The sequence below is a fragment of the Humulus lupulus genome, chromosome 2 (assembly GCF_963169125.1).
Source record: "Humulus lupulus chromosome 2, drHumLupu1.1, whole genome shotgun sequence".
Taxonomy (NCBI): Eukaryota; Viridiplantae; Streptophyta; class Magnoliopsida; order Rosales; family Cannabaceae; genus Humulus; species Humulus lupulus.
The window spans coordinates 274,163,806-274,179,477 of NC_084794.1; positions in this window are offsets into that span (position 1 = coordinate 274,163,806).

A 15,672-nucleotide genomic window follows, 5' to 3' on the forward strand; every position below is an offset into this window, starting at 1 on the left:
TTATTATTGACACTAGCTAATAATTCACATTATTATTTGTTTACTCATTCAGTTTTTGAGTCCGAGGGTCAAGGACAGGAGGAACGTAGTTGTTGTCAAAGCTTTAAGGATGATAGCTTATGTCCCAACACATCTAGTAATGTCAAGCGTGATGACTATTGCGATAACACAATTGGTTGTGTCGGCGGCATTTACTGTTTGTCACTGTAAATGTTAATACTCATCGCTACGTGTACTGATCTTGATATATTAATATCAATCAAATAAGAGATTTTATTTCTCATTCCTAGCCATAATTAATTCCTACAATTTTTGGCTTTACTATGTTTACAATTTATGTTTTTCTTCTTAAGCTTTAAGGATGATAGCGTATGTCCCGACACATCTAGTAATGTCAAGTGTGATGACTATTGCAGAAACACAATTGGTTGTGTCGGCGACATTTGTAAAACTGAAGTTCATACTGTTTGTGTAGAGTCCCAGAATTTACTTAGCTAGTTAGATAGTTGTAGTAGTAGTAATAACTAGTATTAGATATAGTATGTTCATTACTGTGGATTTTGGTTCAAGCCGGGACTTAGTTGGAAACTCCTAGCAATAATTATGGATTTTATAAGTTTAACATATAGTTTAAGAATATTAATTATAACATAAGGTTTGATTAATATTTCTGGTTATTAATATGATAATTATTATATCCTAAGGTTTAGATAGAGCCAATAAGAATATGACACTTGTCATGAGCATAGTTTTCCTAAGGTTTGGATAGAACCAATAGGAATATGACACTTGTCATGTGTATGATTATTAATGAATTATTATTTTAATGATAAAATAAGGGAAATATAAGACTTAGTCTTCACCAGAATTTTTTAGGAGCTTGACAATTGTCATAATTTTATTTATTTGTGATTTAGATAATTAAATATATTTTTCGTAACTTTAGGGTGCTGTAACTTTCGACCTATTTTTGACCCAGTTATGTTATGAATTTCGAAAAATAGTATTCTTTAAAGTTGTAGATAATTTAATTAGCTTTCTAACAGTATAAAGATATTCTAAATCGGATTCCTACAGCTCCAAACATGTTGATTTTGCTGTAAGTTAGTTTAGAGTTACGAGATTTAGGGAGTTAGAAGTTATGATTCTATTTGATTATTATTATATTTTTTTTAAATCAAGCTTTGTTGACCAAGTCCTAAGCCTTTGGCGGAAGGATATTTAAATATTTTCAATTATATTCATTATTTTTATTCAAAGCCAAAAAGAAGATTTTTATTCCTAGAACTCTATAAATAGGATCTAACACCAAGCTTTTTCATTCATTCTTCAAGCATTAATCAGAGCCATCTAGGTGGTAGTGAGACTATAGAGTGATAAACACTTGGGTTGGGATTATAAGCTTTGTCATTCTAAGCTTATTAGACACTTGGGAAGTAAGGTTCATAGAGTGTATTTCGGTTTCGAGGGGTAGTTCGGTCATAGCAATTTCAAAGGTATTCCTATTCTTAGTTCCTTTTCTGTATTGTTAGTTCTTATAGTTTTTCTCTGCTCAATTCCTAACCCAATCTTCTCTATTCTTGGTTAGGCATCTAAGTTCTTCGAACATGAGATTTTTTGTTGGTAAGTATCTTCTCTATGGTTTAGTTTATTCCTCTTCATCTCTTTCTTTTAGAAAACTCACCTCTCTATTAATGGTTTTAGGAGTATTCCAAAATCCTGACTTTGTTCTCATCATCCCAGTATTTTGGTAAGGAAAATAGGATAGATCTTGTATGTTTGTATGATATGTTATGCTATGTTTATGTTATGATAAGCTTATGTTATGATATGTTTATAAGTATATGTATGCTATGTTTTGTAGTCCTTGGGCATATGACTTGTTTAGATAACAAGCCCCAAGATTATGTTTTTAGTCGCTTGGGTATTTGACTTGCTTAGATAGCAAGCCCCAAGATTAGTTTATCATTTTCATGGTTTAGAGTTATGGTTTACCCTACCTCAGATATTAGACAGGGGACCTAGATGGTTTATCGCATGCCATGTTAATGAGTTAATGACCATTAATATTGTATTCCTATATGGTATATGTTCTTATAGCCATATGTTTTATAGTGTATGCTTATGATATATGGTATATATTTTTATAGGCATATGTTCTATAGTTTATGCTTATGATGTAGTTTTATGCTTATGATATATGATGTATATTTTTAGTAGGTTTTCCTTGCTGGGCACTAGGCTCATTCCTTTATTTTTAGTGTGATGCAGGAAAATGAATATGGAAGGAGGAAGGATTCTTGGTAGCATGGCTTGTGTGTTGATGATGGATGGAATGTGTGGACTGTGTGTTGATGATGGATGGAATGTGTAAACAATTTTCTTTAGTTTAAAATTATGTTTTATGTTTTAAACAATGGGTACCCATGCCATATTTTCTATTATTATGTAATTGATACAATATTTTGAGATTTAATAAAGTTATTTTATTTCTTATGTATCTTTCCCAAAATAGGAGCTATGTATAGTAGATCTAATGATTCAAGGTCTTAGAAATAGTTGGGTCATTACAGTTTGTCACTGTAAATGTTAATACTCATCACTACGTGTACAGATCTTGATATATTAATATCAATCAAATAAGCGATTTTATTTCTCATTCCTCGCCATAATTAATTCCTACAATTTTTGGCTTTACTATGTTTACAAATTATGTTTTTCTTCTTTTTTTACTATAATTTTTTTACCACACGCATTATTTTTTCATTCTTTTACGTTATTTTTTTAGGTCTGGATTAGGAATTTTTTTCTTTCCATTTTCTTTTTGAATTTGCGTGAATTTAGTATACTTGGTTGAATTTACTCAATTATGTGTGATTTTTCTTTTCTATATATATTGAATAAATTATGTCATTGACTCATTAACCATCAATCCTTACAAAAACATAGTTAATAAATCAATACATGTTAATATAAAATCAATTATTCAATGGAAAGTGATTTAAAGACACGAAAATAATTTATATTTTCTTCTAGTGAAACTCGTTTAATATTACTATGAATTTGTGTGTATTTTGCTTATATATTCGTAATAACAATTCAAATTTTATATTTCACTATTATTGGTATTGAAGAAAAAAAATAATTGTTGTCTTTCTTTGGATTTCCTTTCTTCACTTGTTTTCAAAGGAATATTATAATTATTAGAGACTTTGAATGATATTGAGAGCAAACGTTACACATGCATCAATTTCTCTACGTGATTATTCTTTGTTTTTTTTCTTTTTTTTTAATGTAGTATTTAAAACTCTCCCGAAATATTGCATTTTCTTAGTTTTCACTTCAAATGACTAGATTATCCAAACAAAACATACACATAATTTTTTTTAGCAATAATAATCAAAATGTAGATGTGACTAAATTAAACAATTCAAATAATAATTTTTAAATTACTAAATTCACGCTAAATATTTAAATATACGATAAAACTTTATTGTGAGTCACACTACTAGGAGAAAGGGCTTTAGAGATAGACTTCTATTCTTGCATAAATAACAAACTTAGTCTATCCAGGCGAAATTGAAAATGTTAAAATACTAAAGTGGAAAAAGGACTTTCTATTTAAGCTTTTACCAATTAACTAGAATTAATAGTCAAATTTCTACTTTAGTTTTTATCAAATAATCAAAGTGGAAATGAACTTTCTACTAAGATTATTTGCTAATCTTCGAAAAATTTATTCATATTTTTAACTTTAGTTATTGACAAACGATCATAGTCTTTTTTTTTGCCATTTTTTTAATATTTATCTAAAATTCTTATTTTAATTTCAATATGATTTATTTATATAATTTATTTTAATTTAATATATAACAAAAATAAATAAAATTAATAAAATTTATAAAGTTAATATTAACCACTTTATAAAATTAAATATTTGTAAATTTTTATTAGTCTAAAGTGTTCACATATATAAATATAGAGGACACCAATAGTGCATCTATTAAAATACCAGCACTAGTGCATTTTTTTTTTCTATTTTTGGCAATTGGACTATATAATTCTATATTTTTTACATGACTATTGTTACATCCAGATTTCAGAGTTGAGGATTTACGATCCTGAAATCTAGGCTCGTCGGGTGTAAACTCGAAATAAGTACGGTCGTCATATGATCCTTCAGTCGGACCGTTTCGCTATAAATGACGACCTCGTAAGCTCGAGGAGTGTTTAGCCTCGAATATTCGCTAAGATCACAATCGTCATGGTTCAACACTTGTATATATTTCTTGACGCTTCTTTTGCCTTCAGATAAGATGGTTCGAGCTCGAGAAGTGTAAGCTCGAATGCAATGACTTCGTAAATGGTTACTTGTTATAAGCTCAGGCGAAGTGAAATGACGAACTCGTGATAAGCGAATAGTCTCGGAGATGTAGTGGATGTCGTATCTGAGCTAATCGGTTACATATGAATGTATTTATATTTGTAAAATCCCTATGTTCATGGGATATTATATAATTTGTTAACCAATCCCACATTTTATGGGATATTTCCGTGTACGTAGCAAATAATGCATTAAGTGGCATTATATCATTTCATTTTCATAATATCTTCCTGAAATATATGGGAACGCATTCTAAAACCTTCTCTATAAATAGAGAAGGACTATCCATTTGTAAAAAGAAAGAAAGAGGCTTGAGATATTGAGGGAAAACTCTGGGCAACTATTCTCTGAAAAGTTTCCAGAAGACTCTCAAATGCTAATAACATAGACTCGTGGACTAGGCAGATTTAACTACTGAACCACGTAAAAAACATCCTGTTTTCATCTTCTTTCATTTCCTCTGATATATTCTTGTTTAATTGCTCTCCTTTTTAAGTTGATGAAAAACAACGTCAACAGTTTGGTGCTTTCATTGAGAGCCATTAAACAGTGCGTGAATTTGTTTAGTCAGAAAGCCTCTCGAATTAGCAATGGCTGCAAATGATCCCAATATACTTCAGGAGGAAATTCTAGATGAAGATAAGTACCCTTGGCGCCCTGGAAAGCAGCCTATGGTTGTATTAATTTTATAGAATAGATTTAACTTGAGTTGTGGTGATAGAATAAGGTTTAATTATTTTAAATATTTAGTTGTAATAATTATTATAGTATAGTATAGCTTTATGATATTAGTAGCCATGTTTGTGGGAAAATGGGTGATTGTGTAAGGATAAATTAATTATAGTATTATTAAGAATTGTTATAGATCGAGTCTACATAAAGCCCTAAAGCCCAATAAGTATTTGGGTTTACTAAATTCAAAATCAGGCTAGAGAATTAGAGTTTGTTATTTTATGTTTAGTTAGGAATTTTGTGGAAGATAATTAAATAAAATTTTTGTAACTTTAGGGTACTGTAACTTTGGACCCATTTTTGACCCATTTATATTATGATTTTGGAAAAATAGTATTTATAAATATTGTAGATAATTTAATTATCTTTCTAACGATATAAAGATTGTTTAAATCGAACTTATACAACTTCCGTTATGCTGATTTTTCTAAAGGTGAGTCCAGAGTTACGAGATTTAGGTAGTTAGAGGTTGAGATATTTTTACTAGGTAGTTTAATGTTAGATTATTGCTCAATTATTTAATAAAAATATTAATAAGATAACTTAGATATATTTTCTATAAAAGTTAGGATTTTATTTTATTTAAATTTAAATTTGGATAATAGTAAGAATGAAATTATGATTTTTTAAAGCCTATTCATTCTCATTATTTTCATTCACTCTTGCTCTTCTTGAGACCCTCAAGTACACAATCTTTCTCTCTCTCTCTCTCTCTCTCTCTCTCTATTGTTGTCGTGCACCACCATAAAAACACAAACCCTAAGTCCAAAATTATCATCACCATCATCTCTTCATATCTTTCAAACCCTAGTACCCAAAGAGGCCACACGACCAAGGTTATCTTTCTTATTGTCAAAACCCTACAAGCAAGCATTTAAGGATCTAGGGTTTTCTTCATGAACAAGGTTGAGGTATAAGTTAAGTTTTGATTGTGTTTGAGTTTTAGATCTATTAGTTTATGTTTTAATAATGATAGTATGTTTATGAAATAGGGTTTTTAAGTAGGAATAGCTTATAAAGGACTCAAGTATAGTTTTTGTGCACCACACTCAAGGTAAGGAAAATTAAGTAGTTTAGTTTATGACCTAGTTTATGTTTTGTATAACCTAACATTTTAGGTACAATAAATGGGTAAGTGTGGCTGGACCTAAGGTGTCCAACGATATATGACGAACTTATGTCCGGTAGGCTCGGATGCCAAAATTTTATGACGGACCTAAGTTGATGTCCGGTGTATGACGGACTTATGTCCGAGGCGCAATTGCCACTCTTGTATAAGCACTTATCTTTTTATTATATCTGTCTTGTTATTATGACTTACGATTTATGATTTATGATTTATGATTATGACCTATGACTATGACTATGACTATGACCTTTGACTTAGGATATATTTTGATCTTGTAAGATTAGTGTAAATTAATGTTGTTATGAACTCTTGTATGAACTGATGGTATGATTGTTATGACTATGTGATTATATGATTTGTTATTTATGATGTGTTTATGAATAATGTTATGATTGCAGGATATATTTATGATCTAGGTAAATGTGTGATTTTTAGTATGACACTGATATAGAATAAATTATGACCTTGGTTTCTATTATGAATATAGTATTGCATGTGAAATTATTCGTTGTGAGTTTATGATCGAGTTCTGTAAGAATTGCTGTGTTTTTTCCTTATTGGTCTTAGAAGCTCATTCATTTCTTTTATTTTTGTAGAATAAGTTAACCTTAGATGACCGGTGGCGAGCAGATTCCCAATAGCAAGACTGGTGTGAATATGTGGGGGCCGTATAGCCGCGTGTTATTTTCTTGGTAAATTATGAACTTTATGACTAAATGTTACCTAGTTTTAATTTAATTTTATTGTAAAGATTATTATTTATTTTTCTTAAACCTGGGTTATGTTTATTTTAAATTATAAATAAATAAGACAACACTTTTTTACGATTTAGTATGTTTATTTTTCAACATCTTTATTTTCTACAATTAAGGCTAGAATTTAGGGTGTTAGAAGTGGTATCAGAGCCCACAGTTATACTGGTCCAAAATGTTCACACATATTCATACAAGTCAGAAAAAGAGGTCATCTCGTTACCAAGTAAGGACCTTATTTTGTTTATATTATGTATAACCCTTGTAATTTACAGTTTATTTTGATTTCAGAGTTCAGAACAATGAATCATAATGTGATTAGAGTCACATTTGATATAGAAGAATAGATCTTTAGTTTAGTAGATATTTTTTATTAAAATAAGATTTTTAGTATAACTTCTTTTAGCTTGTTATGGATATTTATTTGTTTTAAATAAAGTTTTTACTTATTGTTTATTTTTGTTATTAATTTCGATTTTTTTTATATATTGTTGATATTTTATGGATTTTGGTGATATTAAAATGGTTTTAAAATTTATTTTGGGCTAAGTTGAAAATGCAAGGTTTAAATTCCTTTCTTATGGGTTAGCCCATTTGTAAAGGCCCATTTGCTTTGCATTGTTAGATTGGGCCTAATTAATGAATAACAATTAATAAGATGAGGGTTGAAATTCCTGTCTATTGGGTCCAAGTGGAAGTTAGGGGGCCTTAGTAGTGGGTTCAACATACTGAACCCAGCCCTCCTCCATGGAAGATTCAATTGTTAAGGCCCATTTACTCAAGTTGGACTTAATTGTAATAGGATAGTTTTAATAGATAGATGGACCTAATAGAGAGTAGTACAATATGCTAGGTTATATAATTATTATTTTTTTGTCTTAGTTTTTACAATTTTTCTCTTTTAGGGGAAACATAAAAGAAAATGGAGCCGGAACTAAGAAGATCTAAAAGACTGAATGAACAATAAAACAAACAGGAAAGAGGACAAGGAAGAAGCTGAAGAATGGCTTCGTTCGGTAGAATCCATATTGCAACATATGCGCTTGGGAAATGAGGACCGAATCTCATGCACCTCAAGCTTACTCAAGAAAGACTGCCCAAAATTGAGATACCCATAGAAGGACGAAAAGCTAATACTGCCAGAGTTTTCACTCTTACATAAGGCGAGGCGGAAACTAGCAATACAGTAGTATCGGGTCAGATCACATTCTCTGGCAAACAATTCAATGTTTTATTCGATTTAGGAGCAATGCATTCCTTTGTCTTCATGAATATGATTGATATCTTAGATAAGCCATGCAAAATTTATAGAGATAAGTTTGTCATGGAATTACCTTTGGGGGAAAGAAAGCTATCTAGTAGAGGGGTGCGTAGCGTTGTAGTTAGAATCGAAGAAAAAGAATTACCAGTAGATTTGATCGATTTAGACCTTAAGGACTATGATATAAGAAATGGACTGGTTAGAAAAATATGGGGCAACAATTGACTGTCAGGGGTAAGACGGTTGTGACAGTCAGAATCCCGTGATCCATAGGAGGAAAGACCGGGTGAAAAGTTGTGCAATCCCACATCCCCTGGGGAAGGTCAAGTGTGATGATTCTAAGACTGTGTAGGTATGGGACTACACAGTTGAAGAGGACTTAAATATATTGATGGGTACTACCTATATCAACAAGATGCATCTTCTTTTCAGTAGCCCATCACGTGAGAACTCCAAAGTTAAGTGTGCTTGACCTGGAGTAATCTCAAGATGGGTAACCTCCTGGGAAGTATTCCCAGGAAGCATGCGACCAAGGACAAAACACGCTGGAAAGACTCGTGTTGGTTTGTAGGGCAAGTTGTCATTCCAGGAAGCAGCCATAGTGATGTGGGACGTTACAACGGTCAATTTTCAAATAGAAGATAGCGAGAAGTTCACCTACAGATGAGTAATTTCTAGAACTCGCATACGATAGTCTCAGCTCTCAAAGTTCAATGTTTAATCTGTAGCGGTTGCCAGAAATTTCTAGCCACCGTAGTAGACAAGTCACGAGAGACACAACTCGAACCAAAGAATGTGCACATAGTATGCAAATTTCCTGAGGTATTTCCAGAAGATCTACCGGGATTACCTCCGAGTAGGGAGATTGAGTTTGAAATAGAGTTGGCACTGGAAACGACACCAATATCAAAAACTCCATATAGGATGGCGCCGACGAAGCTTAAGGAATTAAAGATACAACTACCAGAGCTTTTGGACAAGGGTTACATTAGGCCAAGCTTTTCGCCTTGGGGTGCACCAGTGCTTTTTGTTAAGAAGAATGACGGGAGCATGAGGATGTGCATAAATTATCGAGAGCTAAACAAAGTGACGATCAAGAACAAGTATCTTAATTTTATAGAATAGATTTAACTTGAGTTGTGGTAATAGAATAAGGTTTAATTATTTTAAATATTTAGTTGTTATAATTATTATAGTATAGTTTAGCTTTATGATATTAGTAGCCATGTTTGTGGGAAAATGGGTGATTGTGTAAGAATAAATTAGTTATGGTATTATTAAGAATTGTTATGGATCGACTCTACATAAAGCCCAATAAGATTTTGGGTTTAGTAAATTCAAAATCAGGCTAGCGAATCAGAGTTTGTTATTTTATAGTTAGTTAGGAAATTTGTGGATTAGGTTGTTATTTAGATAATTAAATAAAATTTTCGTCACTTTAGGGTACTGTAACTTCGTACCCATTTTTGTCCCATTTATATTATGATTTTGGAAAAATAGTATTTCTATAAAGTTATAGATAATTGAATGAGCTTTCTAACAATATAAAGATAGTTTACATCGGACTTTTAAACTTCAGTTATGTTGATTTTACTAAAGGTGAGTCCAGAGTTACGAGATTTATGTAGTTAGAGGTTGAGATATTTTTCCTAGGTAGTTATGTTAGAATATTCCTCAATTATTTAATAAAAATATTAATAAGATAATTTAGAGATATTTTCTATAGAAGTTAGGATTTTATTTTATTTAAATTTTAATTTGGATTATAGTTAGAATGAAATTATGATTTTTGAGAGCCTATAAATAGAGCCTATTCATTCTCATTATTTTTATTCACTCTTGCTCTTCTTGAGAACCTCAAGCACACAATCTATCTCTCTCTCTCTCTCTCTCTCTCTCTATTGATGTCGTGCACCACCATAAAAACACAAACCCTAAGTCCAAAATCATCATCACCATCATCTCTTCATATCTTTCAAACCCTAGTACCCAAAGAGGCCGCTTGACCAAGATTATCTTTCTTATTGTCAAAACCCTACAAGCAAGCATTTAAGGATTTGGGGTTTTTCTTCTTGAACAAGATTGAGGTATAAGTCAAGTTTTGATTGTGTTTGAGTTTTAGATCTATTAGTTTATGTTTTAATAATTGTATTATATTTATGAAATAGGGTTTTTAAGCAGGAATAGCATATAAAGGACTCAAGTATAGTTTTTGTGCACCACACTCAAGGTAAGGAAAATTAGGTAGTTTAGTTTATGAGACCTAGTTTATGTTTTGTATGACCTAACATTTCAGGTACAATAAATGGGTAAGTGTGGTTGGACCTAAGGTGTCCAATGATATATGACGGACTTATGTCTGGTACTCGGATGCCAAAATTTTATGGCGGACCTAAGTTGGTGTCTGGGGCTTAATTGTCACTCATGTATAAGCACTTATCTTTTTATTATATATGTCTTGTTATTATGACTTATGATTTATGATTATGATGACCTATGACTATGACCTTTGACTTAGGATATATTTTGATCTTGTAAGATTAGTATAAATTAATGTTGTTATGAACTCTTGTATGAACTGATGGTATGATTGTTATGACTATATGATTTGTTATTTATGATGTGTTTATGAATAATGTTATGATTGCAGTATAGAATTTATGATCTAGCTATATGTGTGATTTTTAGTATGACGCTGATGTAGGATAGATTATGACCTTGGTTTCTGTTATGAATATAGTATTGCATGTGAAATTATTCATTATGAGTTTATGATCGATTTCTGTAAGAATTGTTGTGTATTTTCCTTACTGGGCTTAAAAGCTTATTCTTTTCTTTTATTTTTGTAGAATAAGTCAACCTTAGATGACCGGTGGCGAGCGGATTCCCAATAGCAAGACTGGTGTGAATATGTGGGGGTCGTATAGCCGCATGTTATTTTCTTGGGAAATTATGAACTTTATGACTAAATGTTGCCTAGTTTTTATTTAGTTTTATTGTAAAGATTATTATTTATTTTTCTTAAACCCAGGTTATGTTTATTTTAAATTATAAATAAATAAGACAACACTTTTTTATGATTTATTATGTTTATTTTTCAACATTTTTATTTTCTACAATTAAAGCTAGAATTTAGGGTGTTACAGAACCTCTGGCAACGATTACCTCAAAAAATGTCCTGGACTTTGTGGTAAAAAACATCATCTGCCGATATGGAATGCCAAGGAAAATAGTATCAGATAACGGTACTCAATTCGACAGTGAATTATTCACCCATTTTTGTGAAAAGAATGGAATAATAAAAAGGTTCTCCTCTGTTGCCCATCCCCAAGCAAATGGCCAAGTCGAAGCAGTAAATAAGACTCTCAACAGTTCTATGAAAAAGAAGTTAGAAGAAGCTAAGGGAAAATGGCCCGAGGAGTTACCCCAAGTTTTGTGGGCATATCGAACTACAGCTCGCACTTCAACAGGGCATACCCCTTTTTTCCTGGCATATGGGTGCGAGGCCATGTTACCAATCGAGGTCGAAATACCCACCATTCGTAGCCATGCTTATGATCAAGCCTCGAACCAATCCCAGCTCGAAGTAAGTCTGGACCTTATTGAAGAAAAACGAGATGAAGCTCAATTAAGAAATGCAGTATATCAACAACGAGTTACCCGATGTTTCAATAAAAAGGTTCGGGATAGGAAGTTCGGATTAGGAGACTTAGTATTAAGGCGTGTGTTCCTAGCGACAAGGGACCCATCTACTGGTGTACTTGGGCCTAATTGGGAAGGACCTTATCGAATTAAGTCAGTTATTCGACTCGGAGTCTATAAATTTGCAATATTAGATGGAGAATTGGAACCGCGAACTTGGAATGGCAAACATCTACGACCTTACTATTAATAGTGTAGGAATGATGTCTCAAAGTGACCAAGCGTTTTTGTTTTTTCACAAAATTTTTATTAATAAAATGTTCGATTTTGATCAAAAAGTCATTCTTGTTTATATATGTTGTATTTTTTGCAAACTCTCTTAATTTAATAACCTACGGTCACACTCATAGGATATTAAGGGCGCATCAGTGGCATACATACCATAAGTTTGAAAAAATAAACAACATAAAAGAAAAAATGTCTGGACCAGTAACCCGACATAGAAGTGTATGCTCGAAATAAGTGTTTGGATATAACCAGATGCGCGAGCTAAGATAATTTGGACGTAACCAGATTGTTAAAAAAATAAGTGTCTGGATATAACTAGATGCGCGAGCTAAGATAATTTGGTCATAACTGGATTATCAAATAATAAGTATCTGGATACGACTAGATACACGAACTAGTGTGATAAGGATATAACTAGATTGAAAATATATAAGTTATGGATTATGAACCAAACACGACCTAAATAGGTTTGGAACAAACCAGCTAAAACTGATCGACACAAGTGGGAAAAAGATAAACCTACTTCGAACTAAGTTGATAATGAGGCTGGAGTATTTTGCAACAAAAGTTTCGACCTCATAACCTCATGGAACTGTCTGAGGAAGAGGAAAAGTGACTATAAAAAGCAAAATACAACTAAACTACTTAGCTTACATATCACTTAAGTACTTTCGAGTGCGTGGTAAAATTAAGATCTGACCTTGACACAAAACGAGATCGGATGTGAATACATCGAGCAAACTACACATGAGTGCATTGAAACTCGAGCTAAAATTCAACAGATGTTTATATGAATAAACAATCATAAAAGTCAAAAGTTTAATATATATTGCTTAAAATATTTCGATCTGAGAAATGTAAGGACAAAAATATTAAATTAAGGATACCAAATGTAAAAGCTTGAATAAACAAAAACAGCTCTTTTACGAGCTGTAAATTGTTTTCGCCCCAAAGGCATAAAAAAGAGAGGCCCTAAACTATTACAAAAAAAATTAAATGGGACGCAGCCCATGATCGAGCTCTAGGAAGCAGGAGCATCCCCCTTGGCAGCACTTGACCCCTCCTTAGCCTTCTCAGCCTCATCCTCAGCTTCCTCTGCCTCCAGCCGAGCTTGCCACTTAGCCAAAAGCTCATCCTCAAGGGTGCCCAGGAAACTCGTGTCGAGATCGGAATTGTTGGCCCAATTCTTGTACATGGCCATGTCGACTGCTCGATCTTTCCTCTGCTTGAACTCTTCGAGGAGGCGAGCCTTTATGCTTGGCCTTTTTCTCCTCCTCGTGTTTGGCACTCAGCTTCTCAAGCTCCTCAGCCCTGGAGCTCTTGTCTTTGAGCTCGGAAATCAGCTTCTTAAGCTCTTCAACCCTGGAGAAAGATGGAGATCCTTCGACTCCTAAGCATAGGACATGCTCACATGAACCTCGTTGTTCAGCTTGTAATTTAGCTAAGCAACTGCAGCGAGAGTCTAACACACAAACAAATCAACTTAGAACATGTTCCGAGTAAAATTACAATAAATAACGAAGTAAGAGAAATTACCGAGGAGATGAGCTTGGTACGCTTGTAATAAAGGACATTGGAGTCCCAAGCGTTGACCAGGAATTGCCATTGAGGAGCCCCAACATTGCTGAAGCTTTGGCCCACTCGAGATAGGACATCCGAGCCTAGAGTGGCTCCATGAATCCCCGCGGCGGTGTCGATGACATACTCATCGGAATGAGTCAAAATCGACAGTAGGCGCTCTCGAGTGGGAACCAGCTTCTTTGGAGCTAGGACGGTTGTTTGAAGGGTCTGGACAACTGGAGGTAGGGAGGAAGTAGCTTCCATAGGAACCTCGACTTGCGGGTTGGAGGTCGCAACTGGGCTCAGAACTGGAGGGGCTGAAGGAGGAGAAGGAGGAGTAACCTCGATCCTTTTAGGGACTTTGGCAGGTCGACCAATTTTTTGTGACGCTCTCGGGCGCTTGCTTTTCTTGGCCCCCAAGCGGCTGTTGAGCATGGTCTCAAGGTCGGAGTCCATAGTGCCTGCATAATCAAATCACATTAGAAAACGAGTTGAAAATGCTAAAGTAAGCATGAAGAGGATAGTTAAAGGAAATAAAGACAAGTGACAAGAAAACTAATAGGAACTCTCCCCTGAGCTTGTGCTCGGCGACCAGGTAATCCCCCTATCTTCAGAGGAGGCTGCGGGAGTCCCTTCCCTATACGTGAAAGTTAACCTCGAAAGGTCTCTATAGACGTTTGTTCCATATTGGACGGCTATCCCATCCGAAACTTCATTTAGACTATACATTGTTTGGTATTTCCCCAGCCAGCTATCGAACCTATGGACCCTATCATCTACCCAAGACCATGCATGGAAGTTATCCCTAGAATCCGGGAATAGGATCAGGGTGTCGGGTCTATGTTCAAGAAGGGATGGAGACCACAAGGTTGAACTGAGAATGACCTTACATTTATCACTCGAGCTTGAGGCCTCGTTGTTGGTGTCATTCCTCGAGCACAGACTCCTGTGACGATGAGCTGGGGATCGTGCTTTCGAGCTTCTCTTCAAAGGAAGCTTGTCATTGGGGAATGGCACGTGCTCCCACATGGTGTACTTCTGGTAGGCGGTGTCGTCCGTTGACTGGTCCTGCTCCAAAAGACTGCAGGCTCGAAGCTTATCTTCATTAAGAAGATAAGACAGAGAGCGCCTACCGTATGGCAGCTGGAGCAGGGCTTCCTTGTGATCCTTCATTGCATTCATAGGGGTAGGACGGTGATAATTAGCTTAATCGAATACATTATAGTTAGTTGGAGCCTAAGCGAAAGTCGAGCGTGAAAGGAAAGGGGGTCATATACTTACGAATTAGTCTGAATGAATAAAACTTTGAGGGAGATAGGCCGTCAGTCCACAAAAACGCTAGCTTGAAGTTGGGAGCATGGTTGGGCATGTCCTCGAAGATCTTCTTCTCCTTGGGATAGCTCAACAAGTAATAGAAGCCATGCCCTCCCCGAGCTCGGGAGGGGTTATTTTTCAAGCAAAAGAGATATAGGATCTCCTTTGGCAAAGGTCCTTTCCACTTCAGTTCGTGGTATAACGACCTTAGGGCTGACAAGATCCTATATGAATTGGTCTGGAGTTGGAAGGGCACGAGCCCAACAAAATCTGAAAATTCCTTAAAAATGGACTTCAAGGGCAATAAAGCCCCTGCCTTCATATGCTCACGACTCCAGGCCGCGAGCTTCAGTTTATTGTCAGGACAACCATCTCCCAGAGCATAGCAACTTCGTTTGTTGGAGGTAGGAGCTCTACACCTCAGTGAGCCTAACAATCCTAGGTTGTGATGAGCCACGATGTTGGTGATTTTTCCTAACAAAGAAATCGAGCTCCAATAATGCTCGGCCTCAAAAAATTCCTCCCTTGAGGTAGGAACGGAAGCTGGTTGCGAGGTGGACAGGCGATCTGATGTCTCCATCAGTGAGAATATGAGATCACCCAGCTTGAA